This window comes from Ambystoma mexicanum, chromosome 5q, assembly GCF_040938575.1.
Source record: "Ambystoma mexicanum isolate Mex_15411 chromosome 5q, UKY_AmexF1_1, whole genome shotgun sequence".
Lineage (NCBI taxonomy): Eukaryota > Metazoa > Chordata > Amphibia > Caudata > Ambystomatidae > Ambystoma > Ambystoma mexicanum.
Window position 1 is genome coordinate 146,113,702 of NC_090933.1, and position 24,043 is coordinate 146,137,744.

Sequence of the window (24,043 nt, forward strand, 5' to 3'; positions counted from 1 at the left end):
TACGCCGGCTTTGGATCCAGTGCCCTGGCGGGCTCTCTACATTGCAGCTTATCACGCTCTGCTGCTTTCCAGCCTCCGCCCTTGCCCTGCCGGGCTCTCTGCTTTGCAGCCGATCACACTCTGCTGCCTTCCAGCCTCCGCCTTTGCCCTTGCGGGTTTCTGCCTTGCAGCCGATCACGCTCAGCTGCTACCTTCCGCCCTGGTCTTCCAGGCTCCTGCCCTGCAGCCTGCCTCACTCCGGCTGCCTACAGTCCTTGTCCTCTGGGCTCTCTGCTCTGCAGCCTGCCTCACTCCCACTGCCTACAGTTCTTGTCCTCTGGGCTCCCTGCTCTGCAGCCTGCCTCACTCCGGCTGCCTACAGCCCTTGTCCTCTGGGCTCCCTACCTTGCAGCTTACAGTCCTCTGCAGCCTTCTACGGTCAGCGGCCCTGCCCCCCAGGGCTCACTCCTTGCAGCCCGGCCCTTCTGGGCTCCGTGCCGTGCAGCCTGCTTTACTCCACTGCCTTAAGCCCTTTCCCTCTGGGCTCCCTACCTTACAGCCCTGCTCCTGTGGGCTTGCTCATTGCTTTCCTGCTCCTCTGAGCTCTCAACCTTGTTCCTTACTGTCCTCCGCTATCCAATCCTGTTACACGACTTTCCCTTCATATCCTTCTGCTACTTTGCTATCGACTTCCTTTTTCCTGGATTTGTCTGTTAGTATTTTCTCTTGTACTGTTTGTAGATCCTTCGGTACAGAGCTTGTCTGTTGGTTTCCGTCAGGCAACCTCTGCCCCTTACCTTGTCTCGTTTCTACGTTACAGACACCCATAGCTGTTGTTCCAAGCCATGAGCAAACAGCGAGGGCCTCTGTTATAGCAAACTGTGCAGAAGGCTAGAGTTTTTCCTAAGGTCAGTGGAATACTCTTTTCCTATATCTGCATACACCCCTAGAGGGAATCCATTCTGTTGTACCTTATTCCTTGCTACACTTGCCTACTCTTCGTTCTCATTACTGTCAGCTGTGTGTGTACATATCTGTCCACCTTACTTCGGCACAACCACCCAAAACCCTTCCTGGGTGTCCTGTGTCACTCTTAACAGGGTGTCATCCGTGACACAAGAAGATGCAACACAGCAGAGGAGTACCCAGAGAGAATCATGGGTGTGGCAGTTTTTTAGCACTGTTGGAAATGTACCAAAGGCTAAAGCTACTAAATTGAAATGCATTGAGTGCAATGTTGTACTCAGTCGCGGACTACCTGGACAGTACTCCTAAGGGACCGCATCCATGTGCCGCCACACCAAATCCAACCACCGCAATGCGTACAGAAATGTAGTTTCTTTCTTAGCAAGTAGTAGGCTGTCTTCCTCTACCTCAAATTCCCCAACCAATACTGTAACCACACAGCCTACTTCTGTGCGACACAAAATCCCACCAGCTACTGTGCAAGCAATAAAAGAGGATGTTGATCCATATCTTTTGAAGACAACAGCCCTCTTTATCTACTGCAAAACCCCACTGTGCAGGGGGGAGCGATTTCAGAGTACTTTTGAAGATGTAATCGAGGAGCATGAGAAACACTATCCCCTACCTTAGATGTAACGCACATGCAACATCTTCCCCTGTCCACCTACCCCTCCATATTAGAGCTTGCTGCTGCTTCCCTCATTTCCCTCCCCGCCTTAGTTTCTAATCTCTCCTGCAAAATAAATACAAAAATAAAAAAAAACAAAGAAAAGGTTCCTTTAGGAACCACCTTTCACAGTTAAAAAATAGAAATAAAAAAATGAATGTTATGGACTCCATCTACTTTATATTTCTCAGTAAAGTACATCGAATCAATAAGACTTTACAACATTTACATTAGCATTTTGTTTTATGCTAATGGATATACTGTGGCATTCATCCTCCATTCCAGGGACTGGAACGGGGGATAACGGTCCAGCAGCCCCAATTATCGGCCCAAGCGAAGCAAGGGCAGATAACGAGGGCTCTGGACCATTATCCCCATTCCAGCCCCTGCAATAGGGGATGAATGCTATTAGCACCTTGGGTTGCCAAAGTGGTAACCCAGGATTCTAAAAAGGATTTTCCATCCTACAGCAGGACATGCATGGCGTCCTGCTGTAGGAAGGAAAATCCATTTCCAGGATGGCCACCATGGAAAGGGAAGGCAGGAGTCCGTGCAGAACCCCTCTTCCCTTTCCATGGTGGCCTGCAGAAGGCACATAGAGATCCCCATGACCATATTAAGCTTCCACACACCAACTGCCACTTAGCAATCTTTTACAAATCGTTTCTATCTACATTTCCCTTACTTATCCGAAAAAATGTACACAATGCTCCTATAAATGCACATATGCATTGTGCAGTGAGAGAAGTGCATAAATAGAAGGGGCAATACAGATGGGCAAGTGCTCGTGAGACCCCAGCAGGGAAATGCCAAGGTATGCCAAGGTATGGGACGCCACTGGGTAACTTCTGGGATGCATCTTAACCATAATATCACTATAACAAAGTTTTTTTTCTGTCAATTTAATAGATTGTTATAAGTGAAAATGTTTCATGGTGTTACATCACTATATTTAAGTTATTATTAATTTCTCTTTTCACATATATGAAAGAAGTATAAAGCTCCTTTAAAAAACATATTTTTGCAACACATACTTATATCTGTTGTTATCAGCAGTGCATGCTGGGGATGATATCATCAGGGTCGTTGCTAGGTCTGGAAAAGATCCAGGGCTATGCTAATTTTGGGGCTGTCGGGACTCGGGGCTAGCTAGCCTTTTGGTTGCAGCCTCTGATATTCTATCCTGGCCTTCAACCAAAAGACCCGGGGCTATAGCCCCCTAAGCCTCCCCCCCTACCAACGCCTCTGGATATCATTGTTCAATTGCCTATGGGATAAGGCTCCACCATGACCCCAGCCGAACCAAACCAACCTTATTATTCACTGCACCTACCCTGCATCTTAGTTCAGTGTCCACTATACCATAATAATATAACCAATGGACAGTGCTCATGGCTTGCAGCCATGGCCACTCTCCAAATCCATGGGGCATAGGCTTCGGCCATGCAGCATTTCCCAATGAGCAAATCAGAGTACACATTTACCTTTGCTGAGTGCCAGGTCCACTACCACCAGACACCAAATGTATATCACTAGTTTTTCCAATTACATTCTTACACTCAGGCAACATTTTATGCAGTTTCATTGAGTGGCGCCAAAGGTATAAGCCATCCAAAAACTGCTTTTCACCAACCATGTAATGCACAAATAAGCATAAATGCACAAGAACATCTAAGATGTTGACGAATATCACAGGGTTATCCCCAGACTGTTTGCGGACATTACAGAAGAAAAACACCTATTTTTTAGCTTTTTAAGGTCATATCGCCTCCCATCCTCATCACCCCTCACCTCTCCAGTGATTGTTTGATAAGTTTGACAAGTGCAATGTTGTGTTTTTTTAAATATGTTTTCACTGTGCTGTCTGTGGACACCAGCCTCTGTCCGCGAATCCAACCTGGTGGGTGTTTCCAAAAATCAGACGGACCTCGCATTTTTTATTGACCAATCAGCGGGTGCGTCAGATGTACGCAGACATCATTATTGCCCTCTAGACCAATCATATGCCCAACTGCGGATCGAAAAGGGAAGTAAGACTGCAGACAGAACCCAGATATCACAAATTTTATTTACCTACATTTTGGTTCTTTTAAAAATAAATCAATAGACGGATTTACAGCAACTCTCACAAAAGCACACTTTTTGGACCAAGCCGCCACCTCTGCCACAAAATTAGTGAAAATCCATCCAGCGGTTTGGGCTGCAGGCGTGAGTAAAATTATTTTCCATTCCACTATACGAAAAAACCACACATATTGGAACCCCCCCTATAACCTTGGATCTCCTTAACAAAACCTGACCAAACTTTGCAGAGTCAATCTGACAGAGCCATATACTTTTTTTGCTAAATTCGATGAGGATTTTCCCTGGGGTGGCGAAGATATAAGCTGCCCAAAAAAGTGCTCTTCCTATTGGTTCAACAACTTAACCATAACTACAGGGCCGCTACCGCAGGCTCCCTAATTAAAATAAACATTACAATTCAATAATTATCTCTTGCTGAAGGTTACTTTACACAAGTAAGAATAATTCTGTACAAGCGCATGATACTAGGTGAGAATTTGTCAATTGTCATTTTGCACATGCATTTATGTGGACTCAATCATGAAATCATCTGTCTGCCAGCAGTTTTCAGTTCAGTTGATTAGGCACTGCTTATTGTACACTTTTTTTTTCACCGGTTATTCCTGCCTCTTTTCTGGCCATGTGTTGTTCTAATCCACAAGACATCCCCGGAACTCTGAATAACAATTTCATTTTTCGCAACATAGTCATTTCTCTTAAATGCAGATTATTCCCTTTGACAGTACAGGGCAAGCTAACACGTCACATGATTTGCTAAAACAAATGCAAACAAAAGCAATATAATATTCCTGGTTTATTCCCACTAATCAAAGTGAACAAACAATGTAGAACAAAATTGACATCATTTATTTGAAACAAACACCCACATTTAAATCAATATTTGAAGGATTAACCAGAATGAAACATCATTTAGATACCTGTACCCATTTTAAATGAAAACTGACGTTATTATATGGATTTGGAACACATTCACATTCAAACTATTAGACAGTTGACTGTGAATTCTTCTTTGGAAGTTACTAAAAACAGTTTCTTATGAAATATCAACATTTTAAAGAATCTATTAATCGACTGTTTTTGAATTGGAGTGATGACTTGTGACACCTTAATTTCTATGATGTGTCTAGTTACAAAACAAGTGAATGGTTTTAAATTAATTAAGTACCTGGCGAGGGTCAATCAGAATGAAACAAACATTCTGATTGGCCTTCGCCGGGGCTTTACCCAGCCGGCAATCCCTTGGCCGGGATTCCATTCCTTTGTTCCTGACAGGAGGTGTGGCAGCCCCTCAGCCAATGAGGAGGCTCGAAACAGGGCCATCCCCGCTCCGAGCCTCCACACCGCTGGAGGCTGCCATCGTCCCCCGCCAGAGATTCAGGTATGTATTTTCTTTCCTCCACCTCCCTCCCCTACAAACTATCTCCTCTCCACCCTCCCAACCCCACTTAGCTTCGTTTTTCACCTTTTTCGGAGCGAACGCGCTGGGACCACTTCTGTCCCCAGCGCATCCTCTCCCGATGGCTGCCATGGAAAGGGAAAACGGACTCAGTTTTCCCTTCCCGGAGGCCATTTTCTTTTTTTTTTCTGTTCCAAAATGCTGCAGCGTTTCGGAACAGAAAGAAATGCTATTAATAACCCGTTCTTGCGGGCTGGGATACTAATAGCAATAAGCCCCTCGCTGCGGGGGCATTACAGAGTCAGGTAATGCCGCGGGGCCTTTGTTAAGGCCCTCGCTTCACTCTGGCCTATAACTATGGGCCCTGGGGCATTACCTGACTCGGTAATGACCCTGCGGCGTGGGGTTTATTGCTTAATCATAGGGACAAATAGAAAGAGTATTTTTTTGTCAGACCAAAGATCTCTGTAGAGCCTGTTCCTCCAATATGCACACCTGCACTGTGTGTTGGAACTCAGCTTCTCAATAATGTCTTGGCAGATGGCTTAGGTTATAGAGCTTTAAGTAGTTGAAAGTTATTTAATAAGCTACATATAATGACATGAGCCACTTACTAGCCAACACATTCCCTCAATGTCCAGCCCCCAACTGTTACACAAATCGAACATTCAAGCACGCAACATTCTCTGGGTTGCCTTAGATCATCACACACCAACATTCTAACCCTCATTCTAACCCTCACAAAGCGTGGCCACCAGGACAGGCAGACAATTAACAGGACACAATATAAAATAATGTTTCACTCTAAATGCATGCCCCAATTTAATCTCTCAGACAGACACCCTGTCACAATAGCAGTAACTCACATATATAGTCCCAAATCACCTTGCTTCTTTGCATGCAAACAGTACAAATAAATGGCTTCTCCTTAACAATTACAACTTGTCGTGGGGAAAAAAAAAAGACAATTCCTCTTGCAGAGACACAGATCCGAAAAGCTTTGACAATGCAGAGGGATCTCCATACATGTTACTGTTAACATTCAATAAACATGACAGATATGGATCTATCACACAACAAGGACTAAGAGAGAAATAAAAAGAAACATGCAGCTACCCTAAATACCACTGCCTAAAGCAGGGCGCCATACAGTCACAAACCTCCCTGATTTCCTTCCACAAGTACATGGTCTGAGATGAAAATTACACTGCTGTACCCCCACACAAAGGGACTATGTGTGCCATGGAGTAAAGGCGTCATTGATGAAAAAACGATCATGCACAGTAGCAGCCTCCAACAAGTAGGAATTCAAACACCAGGCCTGCACCCTCTGTTAACATTCCAGCTCAATACACACCTGGATTCTCCACACCCAGGGTCATTCACACCTTCCATAATCCAGGATCTTTCTTTCCTCTTCCCAACAAGTAGAGGAACATTCACCCAGACTGCCACCCACAGTTGCACTAGAAACACAAACCAAGTATTGTAAAAGTCAATTTTCCTGGAGTTTAGTGCTGTTCTTTGCATTTTGCATTTATAGGCACCAGGGTGCAAGGAGGAGAGTGCAAAGTTTCAAAGGAGGATGTGATAAGGGGCGCAGGTGTGCAGGAGAATGAGAAGGAAGGAAAACAGAGCAAGGAAGGATTGAGAGAGGGTACCATCGATAATGAGCAAATGAAAATATGAGCAGGAAAGGTTCAAGTGAGAGGGTAAGAAATATAGTGAGACTGTGAGAGGAAGGATGAGAGGGGGTAGAGTGTGCAGTTTGAATAGGTAAGCTGTAGAGACTGTTGGGTCGGGTTAGAGAGATTGGGTGGGGGATAGTTGGTGTTGTAGAGAGATACAGTGTAGGGTTGGTTGGGAGATAGAGAGTGGGTGGGGTAGTGAGAGTGGGGCAGGGTGGATGGGGTAGAGAGAGTGGGGAAGGGTGAGTTGGTGGCGGTAGAGAGAGTGGCGGTAGGGTGGACGTGGTACAGCGAGTGGAGGTACAGTGGGTGGGGGTAGAGAAAGTGGTAGTTGGGTGGATGTAAGGGGGTAGGGAGAGTGGGAGCAGTGGAATGGCTGGGGTAGAGAGAGTGGGGGTAGTGTGCATTGTTGAGGGTATAGAGATTGGAGGTTGGGTGGGTGGGATCGAGAGCATGGGGGTAGGGTGGGTGGTTTGTAAAAGACAAGTGGGCGTAGGGTGGCTAATTAGGAGGGGTAGAGAGAGTGAAGGTAGGGTGGGTGGGTGGTGGAAGAGAGAGTAGGTGGGTGGGTGGGGTAGAGAGCATGAAGGCAAGGTGGATGAGTGGGGTAGAGAGTGTGGAGGTAGGGAGATGGGTCTAGAGAGAGTGGGGGTGGCTGGGTAGTGGTAGAGTCTTTGGGGGTGTGGAGGGGGTGGGCAGAGAGAGTGGGGTGGGAGCGAGAGTGGGGTAGAGTGGTTGAGTGGGGGCAGAGAGTGGCAGTAGGATAGGTGGGGTGGGGACAGTGGAGTTAGGGTAGGTGGGTGGGGTAGAGAGTTGAGTTAAGGTGGGTCAGGTAGAGATATTGTAGGTGGGGTGGGTTTGGGTAGAGATAGTGGGGGTAGAGTGGGTGGATGAAGTAGAGAGAGTGGGGGTAGGGTGGCTGAGGCTAGAGATAGTGTGGGCAGAGTGGGTAGGCATAGAGTAGGGTAAGGGTTAGAGAGAGTGGGGTAGTGTGGGTGGTGGTAGAGATTGCTGATGTTGGGTGGGGGTAGGGAGAGTGGAGGTAGCATGGGTGGGTGGGGGTAGAAAGAGTAGAGATAGGGTGGATGAGTGGGGGTAGATAAAGTAAACGCAGGTTGGGTGGGGGTAGAGAGAGTGGAGGGTGGGTTGGTGAGTGGGGGTGAAGAGAGTGGAGATAGGTTGGGTGGGGGTAGAGAGTGTGATGGTGGAACGGTTGGTGGTAGGGAAAATGAGGGGTACAGTGGGTGTGGATAGAGAGAGTTGGGGCAGGGGGGGTGTGTATAGAGTGGGTGGGTGGGTGTATGTTGTGTGGTTGGTAAAGGGGAGAGTGGAGGTATAGGGGCTGGGTGAGAGTAGAGAATGGTGGCAAGTGGGTGAGGGTAAAGAGTTGTGGTATGGTGGGCGGTTGAATCTGCATAAAATGGAGGTAAAGTGAATGGGTTGGTGTAGAAAGAGTGTATTTAGGGTGGGTGGGCTTAGAGAGAATGAGGGTATGGTGAGTGGGGGTATTGAGAGTGGGGCTAGGGTAGACAGGTGGGGCTAGAGAGAGTGGGGGTAGGCTGGATGGTTATTATGGGAGGGCTAAGGGTACTGTGTGTGGGTGTGGGTTGAGAGTGGAGGTAAAGTCTGTGGGTGAGGGTATCGAGAAGGAGGTTAGCATGGGTAGGTGGGGGTAAAGCAATTGGGGATGGAGTGGGTAGATGGCGTTAGAGAGAGTGGGCTAGTAGGGTGGGTTGGTGGATGTAGGGGAAGTCAAAAGAAAGTGGGGTTAGGGTGGGTGGGGGTAGATATAATGGGTGTAGGCTGGGTGGGTGTGGGGAGAAATAGTGGGGGTAGGGTGGTTGGGCTGGAGAGAACGGGGATAGGGTTTGTGGGATTTGGGGTACAGTGGGGGTAGGTTAGGTGGGTGAGGGTAGAGATAGTGGGGATTGGGTGGGTGGGGTAGAGAGGGAGGGGGAAGGGTGGGTAGTGGTTGGTGAGTGGGTGGGGTCAAAGAGATTCGGCAGAGTGGGTGATGCTAGTTGGTTGGGGGAAAATATGAAGAACAAGTCAGACTCGGGAGGACTTGTCCACAATAGCCCAAAATAGTACCAGGAAAACCCCACCAGCACATATAATGGGAGTGGAGTGGGTGGGTCAGAACAGAGTTAGTGGTAATGGGGTGAGTGGGTATAGAGAGAGTGGGTGTGTTTTGTAGAAGGGCACCGTCAGGAGGACAAAAAAAAAGATCTGCCTTCAAAAGTACCCCAAAAATAGCCCAATTGTCTGTGAAACCTATCCAAAAATAGGCCAATAGGAAATCACGCCACACCTGGAGAATGGAAAGCCTAGCAACTGACCTGCTTCTGTTGCTATGATAACCAAGGGCAGATTACAGAAACGTTGCACTGCTGTAGTGTAAAATTGCAAGGTATTAGCACTAGAGCAGCATTTGCTCTATTTTTTAAAACACTGGGACACATTACAAAACCATTATGCCACGAAAAGTGCAGTTTGCCATATTAAAAGCACCAGGGCAAAAATTGTCCTAGTGCAATAATGCAGTGAACATGCATCTTTTTGTGCTCTAGTGCAACGTTTGCCCTGGTTCTTTGAATATACCAAATTTTCTCTCTCTCTAGCGCATTCTACCATTTGCTATTTGCTCATGACCCCAAGAACACTGGGAACATTTTACCATATGTTTAAAAAAAAAACAATTTGTCATGTTACAATGGCCCACCAACGACTCTAGTGATAAACCTAACCCTAGGGATCTACACTAACAGGAGGTCACAACCAACAACTGGCATACTGCTATCACATGATATGATACTATATGATATTTTAATTACATCACACCCATACACAAGTGTTTCAAGGCACGACGAGGTAAGGGAGGGGTACAAGGGAGGAACAAAACAAACATCTTACTAGGCCCAGTGACATTGAGAACGTACAAGTGCAGGGGAGATGGAGGGGGGAAGTGAAATGGGTAGGGGGGGAGTGGAAAAGTGCAGAACATGTGATCACAGCAACAGGTAGTGCAGCCAGCAGGTGGCAAATGCAAGAATAAGGAGTAGACAACGGGTGTCTAATAAGTGCAGGAAATGGACTGTAAGGTTGCAGATATAGAGCCAGGTGCAGTGGTTGCCAGGAGGCAGTGCAGGTGTGCAGCTGGGTGAGCAGGGATCTGGGCCCGAAATCAGAGGGTAGCCAGGTGCCCAGTGCAGAAACAGACCGATCAGCAGGGGCGAGGAAGAGAGAAGGCAGATGCAAAGAGGAAGGTCTTGAGGTGCTTCCAGAACCAAAGATGGTTCTCCTCAAGTTTCAGAGGCAGGGTGGCTGTTACAGAGGGAGGCCCCTGCCAATGAAAGAGATCTACCCCCAACATGTTGTTTGTAGTAGCGACTGACCCTGAGGGAGTTGGAGGTGGAGGAGCAAAGAGCTTCAGAAAGAAGTTATTTCAGAAGGGAGAGTTGAAGGTATTGCGGACCCAGGCCCCAGAAAGCCTTGTGGACAAAGCAAAGGGTCTTGAACTTAATCCATGCAGCCACACGGAGCCAGTGAAGAGATTTCAGGGCTGGGGAGATAAGATCCCTGGGCTTGAGGCCAAGGACAAATCTTTCAATCCTGTTCTGGATGAGTTGCAGAGGGCGGAGAGTAGTAGCAGGCAGATTTAGGAAGAGGCTGTTGCAGTAGTCCAGCCTAGAGAGAACCAGAGCTCTAGAGACAGTGAGCTTCTGGGTGAAAGAAAGGAAAGGAAGAATACCTCTGAGGAGGTGCAGTTGGTAGTTTGACTTCTTAGAGAAGTGTGGAATCGAAGATGACCCAGAGGTTCTTAGACTCACAGGTGGGTGCAGGGATAGGGCAAAGGAAGGTGCAGGAGTGCCGATGAGGAGGATCTCTGTCTTACTGGCATTAAGGCAGAGGTTGTTGGTGGCACACCACTCCTGGATTGTAGAAAGACAGACAGAGATGAGAGAGGGCGAAGAGGTGGCACAGGGGAGCCTGAAAACAAGCTGAGTGTCATCCACATAGCACTGAAAATTGGAGCAAAGAACAGCAATGTGGTGGTCAAGAAGTGCCAGATATTGGTTGAACAGCTAGGGAGAGAGGTTAGGCCCCTGGGGAACACCAAAAGTGGAGAGTGAGATAGAGGAAAGGAACGACCCAAGTTGGATGTGGGAGGGTCAGTTGGAAGGAGGTCAGCCATGCCAGGGCCTGATCAGTGATACCCAGATTATTACGGAGATGGTTGGCCAGGATGGCATGGTTGACCATATCAAAGGCAGAAGAGAGATTGAGTAGGATGAGGACAGAGGGGAGATTAGAGTGAAGGTTGCAAAGCAGGTCTTCACGGATGTTCAGGAGAGCAGTTTTGATCTTCGGACTGCTCTGAAGCCAGACTGATGGTCATGGAGACTACCAGCAGAATCGGTGTGAAGATTAAGCTAGGAGATGGCCAGCTTTTCCACATGTTTTCCCAGGAAAGGAGTGATAGAGATCGGCGATAGTTAGCCAGGCAGGAGAGGTCAGCAGTGGGTCTCTTCAGAAGAGGTTGCACAAGAGAGTGCTTCAGAGGGGAGGGGAAGGCTCCATTGGTGAAGGAGTGGTTGCAGAAGTTAGCTAGGGCAGGAGCAAGGGTGTCAATAAGGTCCTAGATGGTTTTGGATGAACAGGGAAGAACCTGATTTGATGAGACTTTCACAGATCAGATTTGTCCGGGAAATCTCATCAGGGGAGAACAGAGGAAAAGAAGAGAAAGAGGGAGCAGAGGCGGCTTCAGGGTGGGCGGAAGTAGAAGAGACTGTAGAGGGAAGAGGAGGAGAGGACGACAGGGTGGTCAGGATGACCTGGGTTTCAGAGATCAAATCAGAGGCCTGGGCCTTGCAGAAGTCCTAGGAGGGGAAAGGAGAAGTAGAGACTGCCAGCTCCTTTCAGATTTTAAAGAGTTTGGCTGAGTTGTTAGATGCCACAGAGACGCAGGCTTGGATGGGGGCTCTCTTCTTAGTGCTGACAGAGAGCCGTTATTGCGTTTGGAGCAGGCGACAGGTCAGTTTGTCAGAGGATGCACGAGATGCCCACCATTTCTTCTCAGTCCCCCTACATTTGTGCTTAAGGGTGACTAGGTCAGAGTCGTACCAAGAGTTGCACTTGGCTTTGGGCGTCAAGCGGATCCTCATGACAGGGGCAAGAACATCGAGAGTATCAGAGATAGCACAATGGAGCATGGAAAGGGCACTGTCAGGATGAGAGTCAGCCGGAGGTGGAAGAGGGGGTGAGAAAGTGGCAGGAAAAGCCTCAACTGACACACACTTCATGGACCAGATGACAGAGAAGGTAGGTGGCAGCGCTGGAGCAGGCCTGGGCATGGTAGAGAGGGAGAGATGAGAGGAAAGGAGAAAGTGATTGCTCCAGGAGAGAGGAGTGGTGAGAAGGTTAAAGAGGCAGAGGTTAGAGGAGATGAGAACATACAGAGTGTGCCCTGCAGAGTGAGTCGGGCCAGAGGGAAGAATAGAAAGAGAGAGAGAGAGTTGCAGAGGTTCCGAAAGAGTACAGAACAGGGACAGGAAGGATCCATGTGGATATTGAGGTCTCCAAGGAGGAAGAGTTGAGTGGTTGAGGCCAGGCGGGATGAGGAGAGGTCAGCCCACTCAGAGAGGATAGAGGTAATCAGACCTATCTAAATGATAGCATAGGACCACCCCAATTAACCTAGGTGTGAGTGTATCATGGCTCTGTAGCCATTCACTGCATTTGTCAACTAAAGATAAAGGGGACCTCGGGAGAGCACGCTGAACCAAATACAAGAAAGCTCCCATTGTAGCACCCAAGTTGATCACGTAACCTCCATTCACCGGAAGTACTAATATGATGTTGCCCTTTATGCTGGAGAACCGCTGGCAGGAACATGCAAACACACCATCTCTATGCATGCAGGAGAATGATTGTATTCTGCAGTGTCATCATTTCACTTCTGAATCCCATGGCGAGCAGGTCACCTGGGGTGCAAATGGCTTTGTGCCCTCCAGCCAGGGAAAAGTGTGCAAGGGAAGTGTGGGAGATCTTGTAAAATACTGCTCTCATCCTCATTGCTAGCATTGTATCTTGGAACTGTGGCTTTAACGATGATGGCCCAAGAGACACGTGGCTTAAGTTAAAAGGTGTTATTCTTAATTAGTACCTGGTGCAGCATAATTAAAATTAGATCTACTCACTGATTGGTCCGTTTCCGAGCCTTACCTTGTTGTAATCCATATTACGTTGCAGTGAGTATCTCGTGTTGGTCCCAAGATTAATTTCCCGTTCCAGATTGTGACTGACTTTTCTACATTTCCGCTTCACATCGCAACGTCACCTTCAACCTTGGAACGTTTGTTTTAAAAAAATAATTAAAAAACATCACGGCCCAAAAGCAACCAGCTGAAAAACAAAAATGCCATATCTATGTTTCACATTGAAATGCCTTGTGAACAAGTGCATTCCTCGGAAGCTCCTGCTCTCATAGCATTTTCTATCACAGGCCCTTTTTCAATGGAGGAGTAGCTGGAAGACAGCAGCACTGAAAGTGAAGATGGACAACAAAAGTCGTCTACTTTGCAAACCACCTTTCAGCATAGCAGTACAAATAAGAATGCAGGCAGACATGTTTCAGTGGCTAACACTGATTTGCATTTAAATAGATCTGAGGTCAATACTCGGTCTGCAACAAAATGGGAGTGGACACCTTTAAAGGGTGGTTTGTGTAAAAAGCTTACACGTGTGCATTTTTAAATGTCACCTTTTACAATTCTTGTCTCTCTTTGGCACACATTTAACGCATAAGTCCCTACAGTTAGTGGAGTAGAATACCAACCTCAAAGTTTGATTTCTCTCTGCTCTAGTCTTAATCGACATCTAAACAGCCCACCTAATAGCAGAAATGGAAATATAATGCCAAATGACCACTTTATCGCAGCCAACAATTTATTCATCAGCATAATGAAATGACTGCAATGGAGGGGAAATGACCAAGCAAAACACAAAGCACCAATCACGCTCCCTGACGAAACTTTGTTCCTTTGGCATTTTCACTACCACATTTCAGATACACTACAGTATAAAGTAGTGTTTGACATCCAAATTCACTTCGCAAAACAAGGACGTGAGGAACTTCATTTAATTCCAGCAAATGCATTTGGAGTAACTTCAGATGAGAATGGTAAGCAATACGCTATGCTTACTTTTAATGAACTAACCAAAAATCACCATACTTGACTTGAACAACACCACAGTGACTTGAGAGGCAGGATGTACGCAATTCCCACTGATCGAGATTGTCCTGTGAAATCACTTCTATTGTACATTTCTAAATTGCACCTGTATGGTCCTTACTTTTTTCAAATGCCTCGTCGCTTCCACAAAAATGAATACTCCAAGGAATCCATGTGGTAAACAAATCGACCACTTGGTAAAAACACTTTTGGATCATTAATGCAATGAATACTTCAACGCACACACCTAACTAATGTCTACACAAATCAATGCATTCATGCAACTGCAATACAACTTCTGTCTAATGCTGGACATGAAACCAGTGAAAATATGTCTGTTCATGAACATCGAAACCCATCGTCAACTACTAGTTACTGGCAACCTCAACCAACCCAACGTGATAAGTGGTCTACATTTCTGCACCAGGGCAAAGCACCACAATGTAATCCTCTTCTCCCTGAATCTGTTCCCTGTAACAAACCAGAAACCCCATGTATTAAATCCCCTGTTCCTTCTTCATCTAATTATTTCACTTCCATTATGTCCACCATTTCTGAAAATACTTCTAATCACCAGTTTTCCAATTGTTCATTTACTTTCCTTGGCAATGTGCAATTTCATTCAAAATAATGTTCTTATTTTTGTTTCATTTTTTTTCTAATCCATGTTTTGTTTGGACTAAAAGATTGCTCTGTAATTGTTCACCTTATGAGCAATGATCAAATAGCACTAATGTTTTTGCTTGCTATGTTTGGCATTAAATATGTTTAATGGTTTTTTTTCTTTTGTTTTGTTTTGGAGGTCCTACATTGTTTTACATTGAATAGTGTTCTCACTACTGTAAACAGTTTTCAAACGTTTCTTCCCTCTCACAAAAATACTATTTTTGATTGTTTTCACTAAACAGTTGTTATTGAAAAAGACAAAACAATGTATTTCTTTTCTGGCCACAATTGGCATGCTAACATGGTCCACTACACTACTAATTCATTATTTCAAAATACTCCTATGAGAAATATATTCATGACAAATAACACCATTGAGGGTCCCTGTTTGTGTATAATTTGCTGCATTAACAGTACTCATGAAGAGCAAATGCTTCTGTCTTTTTTGTGGAGAAAAATATCCGTTTAACACATATTCTTGTTTCATATCAATAATGCGCAACCAACATGGCCTGAGTAAGAGCACAAAAATGCATCTATGCATTTTTTTTTTTCATTTGGCAATACATTGATATGGAGCAACAGGAAGCCTTACTCACAACATGGCCCCCTGCTGCTCCATATCAATGAAGCAGAATGTGCAGTCTAGTCTTTCCTGAGTAGCATGTCCTGCATAGAAAAACACGAATGCACACGGCAAAGATGAAACACTGTACTATTAGTATCCTAGGGCTTTTATTGCCTACTAGTTACAAGTTCTTCAATAAACATACAAAGTACAAATAATAACGGATCACAAAGGAGTCACCTAATTCACTCATTGCAAACGTATCCAATGTCACATACACAGGGCATTCATTCAAGCACACACTCAGGATTACATGAGCTTCCTTGCATCATCACACACCAACAATCTATAAGCCTCATATAGTGTGGCCACTAAAACAGGCAGACTAGGAAAAGAACAGCACATAACATAATCTCTCACTGCATCTTCATGCCCCAGACACACCCTCAGGCAGTCACTCCCATGTTCAGTCCAAACATCTTCAAAGGTATCTAAGGCCAATCCAAAGAGAGATTCTCGTTAAAGACTTTCATTTAAACTAAGGCATTAACTTGGCATCAGGAAAATATAAACCCACTGATCATCTGCCAAGTGCAATGGCAAGTAAGAGTTTCCAGATTCACTGAGAGACCCTGGCAAATGCAATCACCCTGGCATTTGATGTATTAGGTTCTAATCTCAAAGGGTAAGACCCTTGCAACATATTTTTGTTGCTTCAGGGAAGTACCATGTAACCACACAGAACATTCTTTTGAAAGGGTATCAGTAGGACAAAGGATAGGGACACCCCACAGACTGGAACCTCAACAGTATCCAAAACAAGATGCGACCTGAGAACCAAAATCCATTTTATTTTATTTATTTATTTTATTTATTTATTTATTTATTTGTATAGCGCTAAAGCCTGCGGGCATCAGAGCGCTTACGAAGAGACATGACAACAGAAAATTAAGACCGAACAAGGTGTGAAGTGACCAGTGTTACATCATATTTGGTTACAGCTACTTCTAGGATTCATTTGAAAAGTAGTGTTTTCATTTTTTTCCTGAAGAGAATGTTATTGGGTTCGAGCTTCAATGAGGTGGGAAGTTCATTCCATTTGTCAATACTTAAGGTCGGGAAGGCCTTGCCAAGGGCGTGCTGCTTTTTCGTTTTAGTGATTTGCAATTTACCTGTGTTGGAGGATCTAAGCCGTCTTGTTGGCTCGTACCACTTGAATTGTTTCTTGGGGTAGACCGGGGCTTATAGGCAGCGATGAACCATTGTGAGAGACTTGAAGGAAATTCTTTCTTTCATTGCCAACCAATGGAGAGCCTTCCTTTCTCCGGTGATGTGTTCTCTCCAAGTTTTTCCTGTGATCCTTCTGATGGCATTATTTTGGATTACTTGGCATCTTTTTACACATTTGCTGTTAGCTCCTAGTAATAGGGAATTTCCATAATCCAATCTGGACAATATAGTGGCTCTAGCGATGATCGTGCTGTTTTTTTGATCTAGCAATGGTCTGATTTTTCTCAAAAGTTTTTGGTGATACTGGCAGTTTTTCTTTAGGGAGGCTGTGTGTGCTTCAGCGCCTAATGATGCTTGAAGATACACTCCTAAAGTCTTCACTTTTTCTGATGTTGGAATTTGGGTATTTTTGATAAAGAATGAAGAATAGGATGGGCTCAATTTCTTTCTGGCCTGTGAGGAGCGAATATCATAAGCTCGGTCTTGGAGCCGTTCAAGCACATCCAGTTTTCTTTCATCAAACACTAGTTGGGTATCGTCGGCAAAGTTGGTAAAAAATATACCCATCTGAGTTATCATGGTGCAAAGGCAGCGCATGTAGAGATTGAAAAGCAAAGGAGAGAAGCTGGTCCCTTGTGGGACACCGCAATCGACCGGTTTGGTGTTAGATGTTTTGTCTCCCCAGACAATCCTGGATTGCCTGTTTTGCAAGAATGAGGCTATCCATTCAATTGCTCCTGGTGAGCAATTGCCTGAATTTTCAAGGGCCTCTCAGAGTTTTGCATGATCAAGCAAATCAAATGCTGCCGAGAGGTCCAATAATATTAACAGGCCTGATTTGCCTTTGTCCAAAATAGACAGCATTTCTGTCTGGAGGTCTAACAGCGCAGACTCGGTACTGTGGCTAGATCTAAATCCAGACTGCTGTGGATGCAGTAAGTTATTTTCATCCACATAGCTTTGGAGTTGTTGTGTGGCTATTTTATCCCGAATTTACAGCAGAAAATTGCAGTTAGTAATGGGTCTGAAATTGGCCGGGTCCTGTTGGTTAAGGTCAGGTTTTTTTGGTAGAGGAGTGACCGTGACCGTTTTAATAATGTTTGGTACAATTTGGTCCCTAAAAGAAGCGTTTACCATTCTTGTGAGGAAAGGGGCAAAGATGTCAGGGTTTTCTAGAATGAGTTTAGGTGGTAAAACATTTTCCGAGCATGAGGTACACCCCATGGTGGTGAGTGTTTTCTTCATTACATCGAGTGTGATGGATCTGAATTGGAATTTTGAGGTTTCAATCTCGTTTTTATTTTCTGTGAGGTTGGTTTTAAATGAGGTATTTGTGGTCAGGCAGTTAATGATGATATCTCTGGCTTTGGTAATTTCATTTTGGAATGCAATTTGGACTTTCTCGCAATCAGTTTCAGTGGGTTCGAAGAGTGGAGTAAGTGTTGTGAGTTTGTCTATGGATTTGAGGATCTGGAAAACCTTTCCGGTGGAGTTGGCCGCAGTGCTAATGATGTCATTATAGTAGTTTTTATTCAGATCTATGAGTTTAGATTTGTATTTGTGGTCTGCAGTCTTCCAATTTGCTTTATTTATTTCAGTGGGTTCTTTTAGCCATTTCCTCTCAAGGTTCCTTTTGTCTTTCTTGAGATCAATTGCTTCGGCAGTGAACCCTTTTTGGTGATTGGAATTTGGTCTGACTTTCTTGTTTTTTAGGGGGGCATGGAGTTCTAACAGTTTTGTCATGCCTTGATTGTATGTTGATATAATATGTTCACTAGGGTCTTCATCATTAGTGGTGGCCATGATTTCCTGCATTTCCTCTGAAAGCATACTAGTCGTAATTCTTTTCAGATTCCTGCCAAGGACTGATTTTGGTACATTAGCTGGTTTTTCCTTTTTAAAGTTCAGGGACAGTGAGATTTCAATTTTGAAATGGTCAGACCAGATGCATGGATAAGTTCCAAGCGTGGTTACTTTATGGCTATTTGTGACAATCCAGTCCAGCTGGTTCCCAGTGGTTGCTGTAGGGCCATTGTTAATAATGGTATGTCACCCATTAATATGGTCTCTGTGTTGGTTGATTTGAGGTTGTTTAATATGGACACAATCTCGTCATTGAACTCCGATGTAAGAGATGGGGGTCTATATATAGTGATAATGTTGATGCAGTTGCTTTGAGTAGGAGTCAGTTTGAGGTGAATGACCTCACATCCTGAGCACTGAATAGGGGTGGCAAAGAGTTTAAGTGAGTTTTTTGTGATTATTGCCACTCCTCCGCCCTTTCCAGTTTCTCTATTTTTAGATATATGTTGTAGTTTGTAGGTACTGCAATATCTATAGTAGGTCCAACAGGCTCTTGCAGCCATGTTTCTGTTAGGCATAAGATGTCCAGTTTCTCATCTGTAATGTAATCGTGGATTTCTTGGGCATGTTTAGGCATTGACCTAGTGTTCAGTAGTGCAACTTTAAGGTGTACATTATCAGCTCCTGTCTCCTGGTCTGTTTTCGTGAGGGGGATAGCTTTAGGTTTAATGCTTCTTATCTGTGTCTCGTTTTGATCAAGTGGATCATGTCTGTGTCTGAGAAAATCTTGGACTAACCCTTGCTGTTGTAATATAGCAGTTCGGGACAGTAGATCGTTAAGATGTGGGTAACCCATACCTGAGTTTTAGCTGTGAAGCCTGTGTTTGGAAATCGCCAACGTTTCTGGCCGTGAGCCGTTGGACGCCGCGGGCCGGCGTAGACCGGCTTCGTTGCAAAACCGCCGGCGCTGAAGCGCCTGACGTTTCTTTAAGTTGCCGTGAGAGCACTCTGGGAACTGTAGTTCCTGACTGTGCGTGCTAGAGTGACTGCGGCGGCAAAAGATGCCGGAATGCTCAACAAGTACAGGGATAGATTCAAGGATTTAGGGAGCAAATACAACAATAATAAACTGCCCAGTCTATTTAGTTGCACCAGCTACAGTCTGTACTTCAAAATAAAATGCTGGTGTGCATTTAACTTCCTGTGGTTAACTTAGGTTTGCTGCTTCCCGTTATGCTAAAACAGTAAAGTATTATTGAATTAAGTTGCTACAGTCTTTATGAGGCTTCATTCTCTTTTTAGGATGTGGCTCAGCTCTAGGCACTGAATTCCTTCTGTTCTGGTCTAATATAGATGGGGGTGGGGGAGCCTTCATTTAAAGGTGCTGTGTAGACAAGTTTAGATTTACTCCTTTTCCTCATTCTTAAGGGAATTGAATCGTGCAGTCTGTGTTGCCGGCTCATTAACTATTATCTATAGGGTTTTGGTTTAGATAGTAATGTATAACTAATATTTAAAACGTGTACTGATGTGGGATCATTCTTATTGGTTGACCTTCATCATTGGTTAATTCATCAAATGGGATATAGATAAGTACAACTCACATAGTCTTCATTGGCTAAGGATATGGGACGTCTTTACAAGTTACACTTTCCATCCCCTGGAAATGAACACATCCTCTGCAGATCACCCCTTTCCCCCGTCCACACTTGAACATATCCCCATATCCCTTCTGAAGTGACATTGCCAAAAAGACAATTTGGTTGATTATCTATAATAATTGAATACAATGTTGCATTTCATAAATATGGTCCATCAGCTGTGTAGGAATGAGCTGTATGAATAAAATGATCTATCTTTTACTGAATGCAACTGTGTCTAACATGCCAAAACCTGCTTGAATCCTTATAAAAATTATATTTTCTTAAAGAGTTCATTCTACTGATTGTGCATGTAATCATTATGTCCGAATCATTTTCATCATCATTTTGTCAGAAAGGTTACATATCTTTCTCAGTGCTAAATCAAGAAACGTGTGTAAACATGTCCTTCCTATATTTCTCTACACAAAACCTTTTAGTTAAAGATTTAACTTAAAATGAACAACACCATTTTGAGTATGTTCCTTTGTAGATAAAAGAACGGCCATCCATCTGGTAGTAAAGTGACTCAACCATCTACCTAATGATGGTATCCTATGACAAGACAGTAGCTTTAAAGGCATAGTTGAAAGTACATATTATTGATTAGATGGCTTTCAAGAGGCCTGTGGAGAAAATGTGTTTAGTTGGCATCTGTTCTTTGTAAATAAAGGTATCATTGTCAGGCATTGGACCTCACTAGTACTAAGCATCTTAAGGGGTGTAATAACCTTGGTTGTCCAGGAAATTATTCCTATCAGTTCTTCCAGAACAACATTCAGTTCTTTTCTTGAATTTAAAATGAATTTCCACAGACAAATTGTGGCCTGTTTGGAAAAGAAAGGAGACTTTAACTGTTCTCCATGAAATCTTGGAATACACCTCTGTATTGCTTTTATGACCCAATGCAGACAGTTGGGATTGCAGAGAAAAATTGAAACATTTTCAGTTACCACATAGCTGGGGTTTCAATATGGGCTACACATGTACTGAAAAACTCATACCTAGAGAAAAATATGTAGTGATTCCATCTAAACAAGTTGAACACAAGGCAGAGAAAGTGAACAACAAATCTAGTGTGATACAAAGCAACCAACAGAATTTGGTTGCAGTGAATTCTAACCCTCCTCCCCATCCTATGATAGCTGACGGTTACTGGCAGTGGCTTCCAATTGCTTTCAAACCTCATTTTGAAACATGTTCCTGATGACCGCGAGATAATCCTGTCTTGGAATACTCGTGGGAATGCACACTATTCAAGCATCGATGGGCTGATCGCGAATATCGCCAAATTTAGAATAGTTGCCCTTCAGGAAACATGGTTGGTAACTGACTGTGAGATTGATGGACGAAGTAATCATGTTAGTGCTGCAATACAAGGACCCAGAGGACGCCCAAAGGGAGGTCTTATGATCTCCATTAAAGCCCCTTGGTGCGGGACCAAGCACGAATCATCTACGAAGATGATACTGGTTGTTGTAGTAACATGCACACTGCCTACAATAGAGAAATTCATCCTGGTGAATGTATATAATCCTCCTGGGGGAAAATTAAATAGGGAAAACATCCTAACACTAACCAAAATACTGACAGAGTATGGAAGTAAATTACCAGTTATTATAGTCGGTGATTTAAACATAAAGCTCAGATATGAGTCTGAATTCATCGACGTTGAATGGAATTCTGAACCAGTAAGAATAGACCCCATGAAAAAAGAAGCAAAAGATTGGACTTTCCTACTAAACAAATATCAATTACTTATCCTGAATGGTAATACCCCAGGTGACTCTGAGCACTTACCAACCCGTATAAGTGGAAATAGTATGACAAACATTGACTATATAATTATAAATAAAAAAGCAAGAATGCTAATATGCGATATGGCAATAGGTTGCAGAGAGGAAAGCGATCATATGCCTCTCTATCTTTGCCTTCTAGATAAAGCCATACATAATTGCGGATATCATATGAATGGTGATATAGAGATAAATGAGGCAGGAAATCAAATTAAATGGAACCCACAAAATATTGAGAAAGGTAATGAGATCGCTGTACAATTATTAGAAATTTCTATAGGTAAATATAACAATGCTCTGAATGATAACATGCACGTAATACTCAATGATTTTGATTTCAAGACTGAAACCATTAAAATATCGGTCATGGAAAAAAAGAAAACATAGAACAGTTAGAGAAAAATGGAATCAGACACATAACAAGAGTTACGATAGTGTGATACATAAGGAAAAGAAAAAGCTTAGAGACGGTCTCAAAGTACTTATAAAAGTGCAAGCCACAGATGCCACCCAACAGATACTAACACGTAAAAGGCAATATAAATACTGGTTGAAATCTTACCAGAATAAGAAACATGAAGGCATATGGTTGAAACTGGCTCACGCCTCAAAAATCAGAAATAGTAAAGAAATGTGGACCATTATAAATGCTAAAAAAGAAGTCTCTTTGCCTATTAATTGTGTGACTGAAGGTCTATGGGTTTCCCATGTGAAAAGTGCACTGGGAACCATACGAAACGAAGAAGGCGTGATAGTGATTGCCCCTACCCAATGGAAATGTACCATGACTGAAAGCACGTTGGCCAAAATCATATAAAGACTGCCAAAGTCAAGAGCAGCTGGACCAGACAATACGTGCAATGCTCTATTACAAAAGGCCCCTGATCTATGGACAAGAGTGTTACTTATTTTATTTAAATGGATCGGGTGCTATGGGAAACTCCCTGAGACATGGAAAAATAGCATAATATTGCCAGTATATAAGAAAGGGCCACACAAAGATCCTGCCAATTATAGAATGTTGGCCATGCTTGACATACCGGCCAAAATATTTGCCAAAATCTTGTTAATTGAGTTGAATCATTGGATAACCAAATGTGAAATCCTGCCAGAGAATCAATCAGGCTTTAGAGCAGGCTCCTCAACCACGCATAACATAGTTAACCTTGTAACTGCAATAGAATACTCACGCAAGGTACGTGGATTGTCGGTATATGCGGCATTTATCGATTTTTCTGCGGCATTTGATACCATCACTAGGAGTAAGCTATGGGCCAAGCTTATCAAATGGGGAATACCTTCAGTATTATTGTATATGATACAACTGCTATACACTGACACATCGGTCCGTGTTCGTCTAGACCTTGAAGGTAGACTATCTGATGCGATTTCTACCCTGCGTGGAGTCAAACAAGGCTGTACATTAGCAGCCACACTTTTTAATTTATATCTGGCACACTTTCTAAATTAGGTCAGTAATAAATCAATTTTTGACATTAAGATCGGCACAATTAAGCTTGGGTGGCTAGGTTACGCTGACGACATTGTATTAATTTATTATACACCCAAGGGCCTCCAAGTAAAATTAGATGAATTGGTCAAGTTTGCTTATAAGAAAAACTTGAATAGAAACCATAAAGAAAAATGGATAGTAGAGCAAAGACACCTGGAGGTCTTAAAAGAATACAAATATTTAGGAGTGGTTATAGACAATAAGCTGGATTGGAAAAAAAATTGGTGGGAAACTAAGCGAAAATGTATGATAGCCACTATGGCTCTAAGTAAATTTATTGGTACTCAAGGGAATATTTCTGTAAATACTGTGATCTCGCTATATTCTGCTAAAATTGTTTCCTGTTTACTCTATGGCGCGGAAATATGGGGTTGCCATTTTAAAAAAGAGTTAAAATTATTTGAAGCTAAAATGCTTAAGATATTATTGAGGATGCCAAAAAATCTGTCTAATGAATACATATTGCTGGAATGTGGATTGACAAGTGTGAATAGTCGGATAGAGATAATGGTGGCTATGCTATATGTTAAGCTTCGTCGTCTCTCTAATGGCACGTTTGTAATAAAAGTTATGGATCAATATGTTAGATCTTCAAACAGAATTTTGTCACCATAAATAAGTGGCATAAGATTTATGATAAATGGACAAAAAGTGACAATGATGATTGGCTGTTGTTCTCCATTGTGCAGATCAAACGTAAACTAAAAAGGCTAATTAGTGAGCAAGTTAAAGAGCAGATGACAGTGAATTTGGGTGAAAAAGTAAATAGTGGTCCCTTTCTAAAACACTTGATGTCCAGAGATGGTATACC

General features: G+C 43.6%; 1 long non-coding RNA gene across 1 annotated transcript in view; it reads right to left on the minus strand.

Moving 5' to 3' along the window:
• Positions 1–13,304, minus strand: part of LOC138497301 (uncharacterized) — a 29,270-nt gene extending 15,966 nt beyond the window's left edge. Inside the window, exon 1 of the long non-coding RNA XR_011278561.1 lies at positions 13,007–13,304. This is a non-coding gene — a long non-coding RNA (uncharacterized lncRNA). The remainder of the gene's footprint in view (positions 1–13,006) is intronic.
• Positions 13,305–24,043: the final 10,739 nt, after the last annotated feature.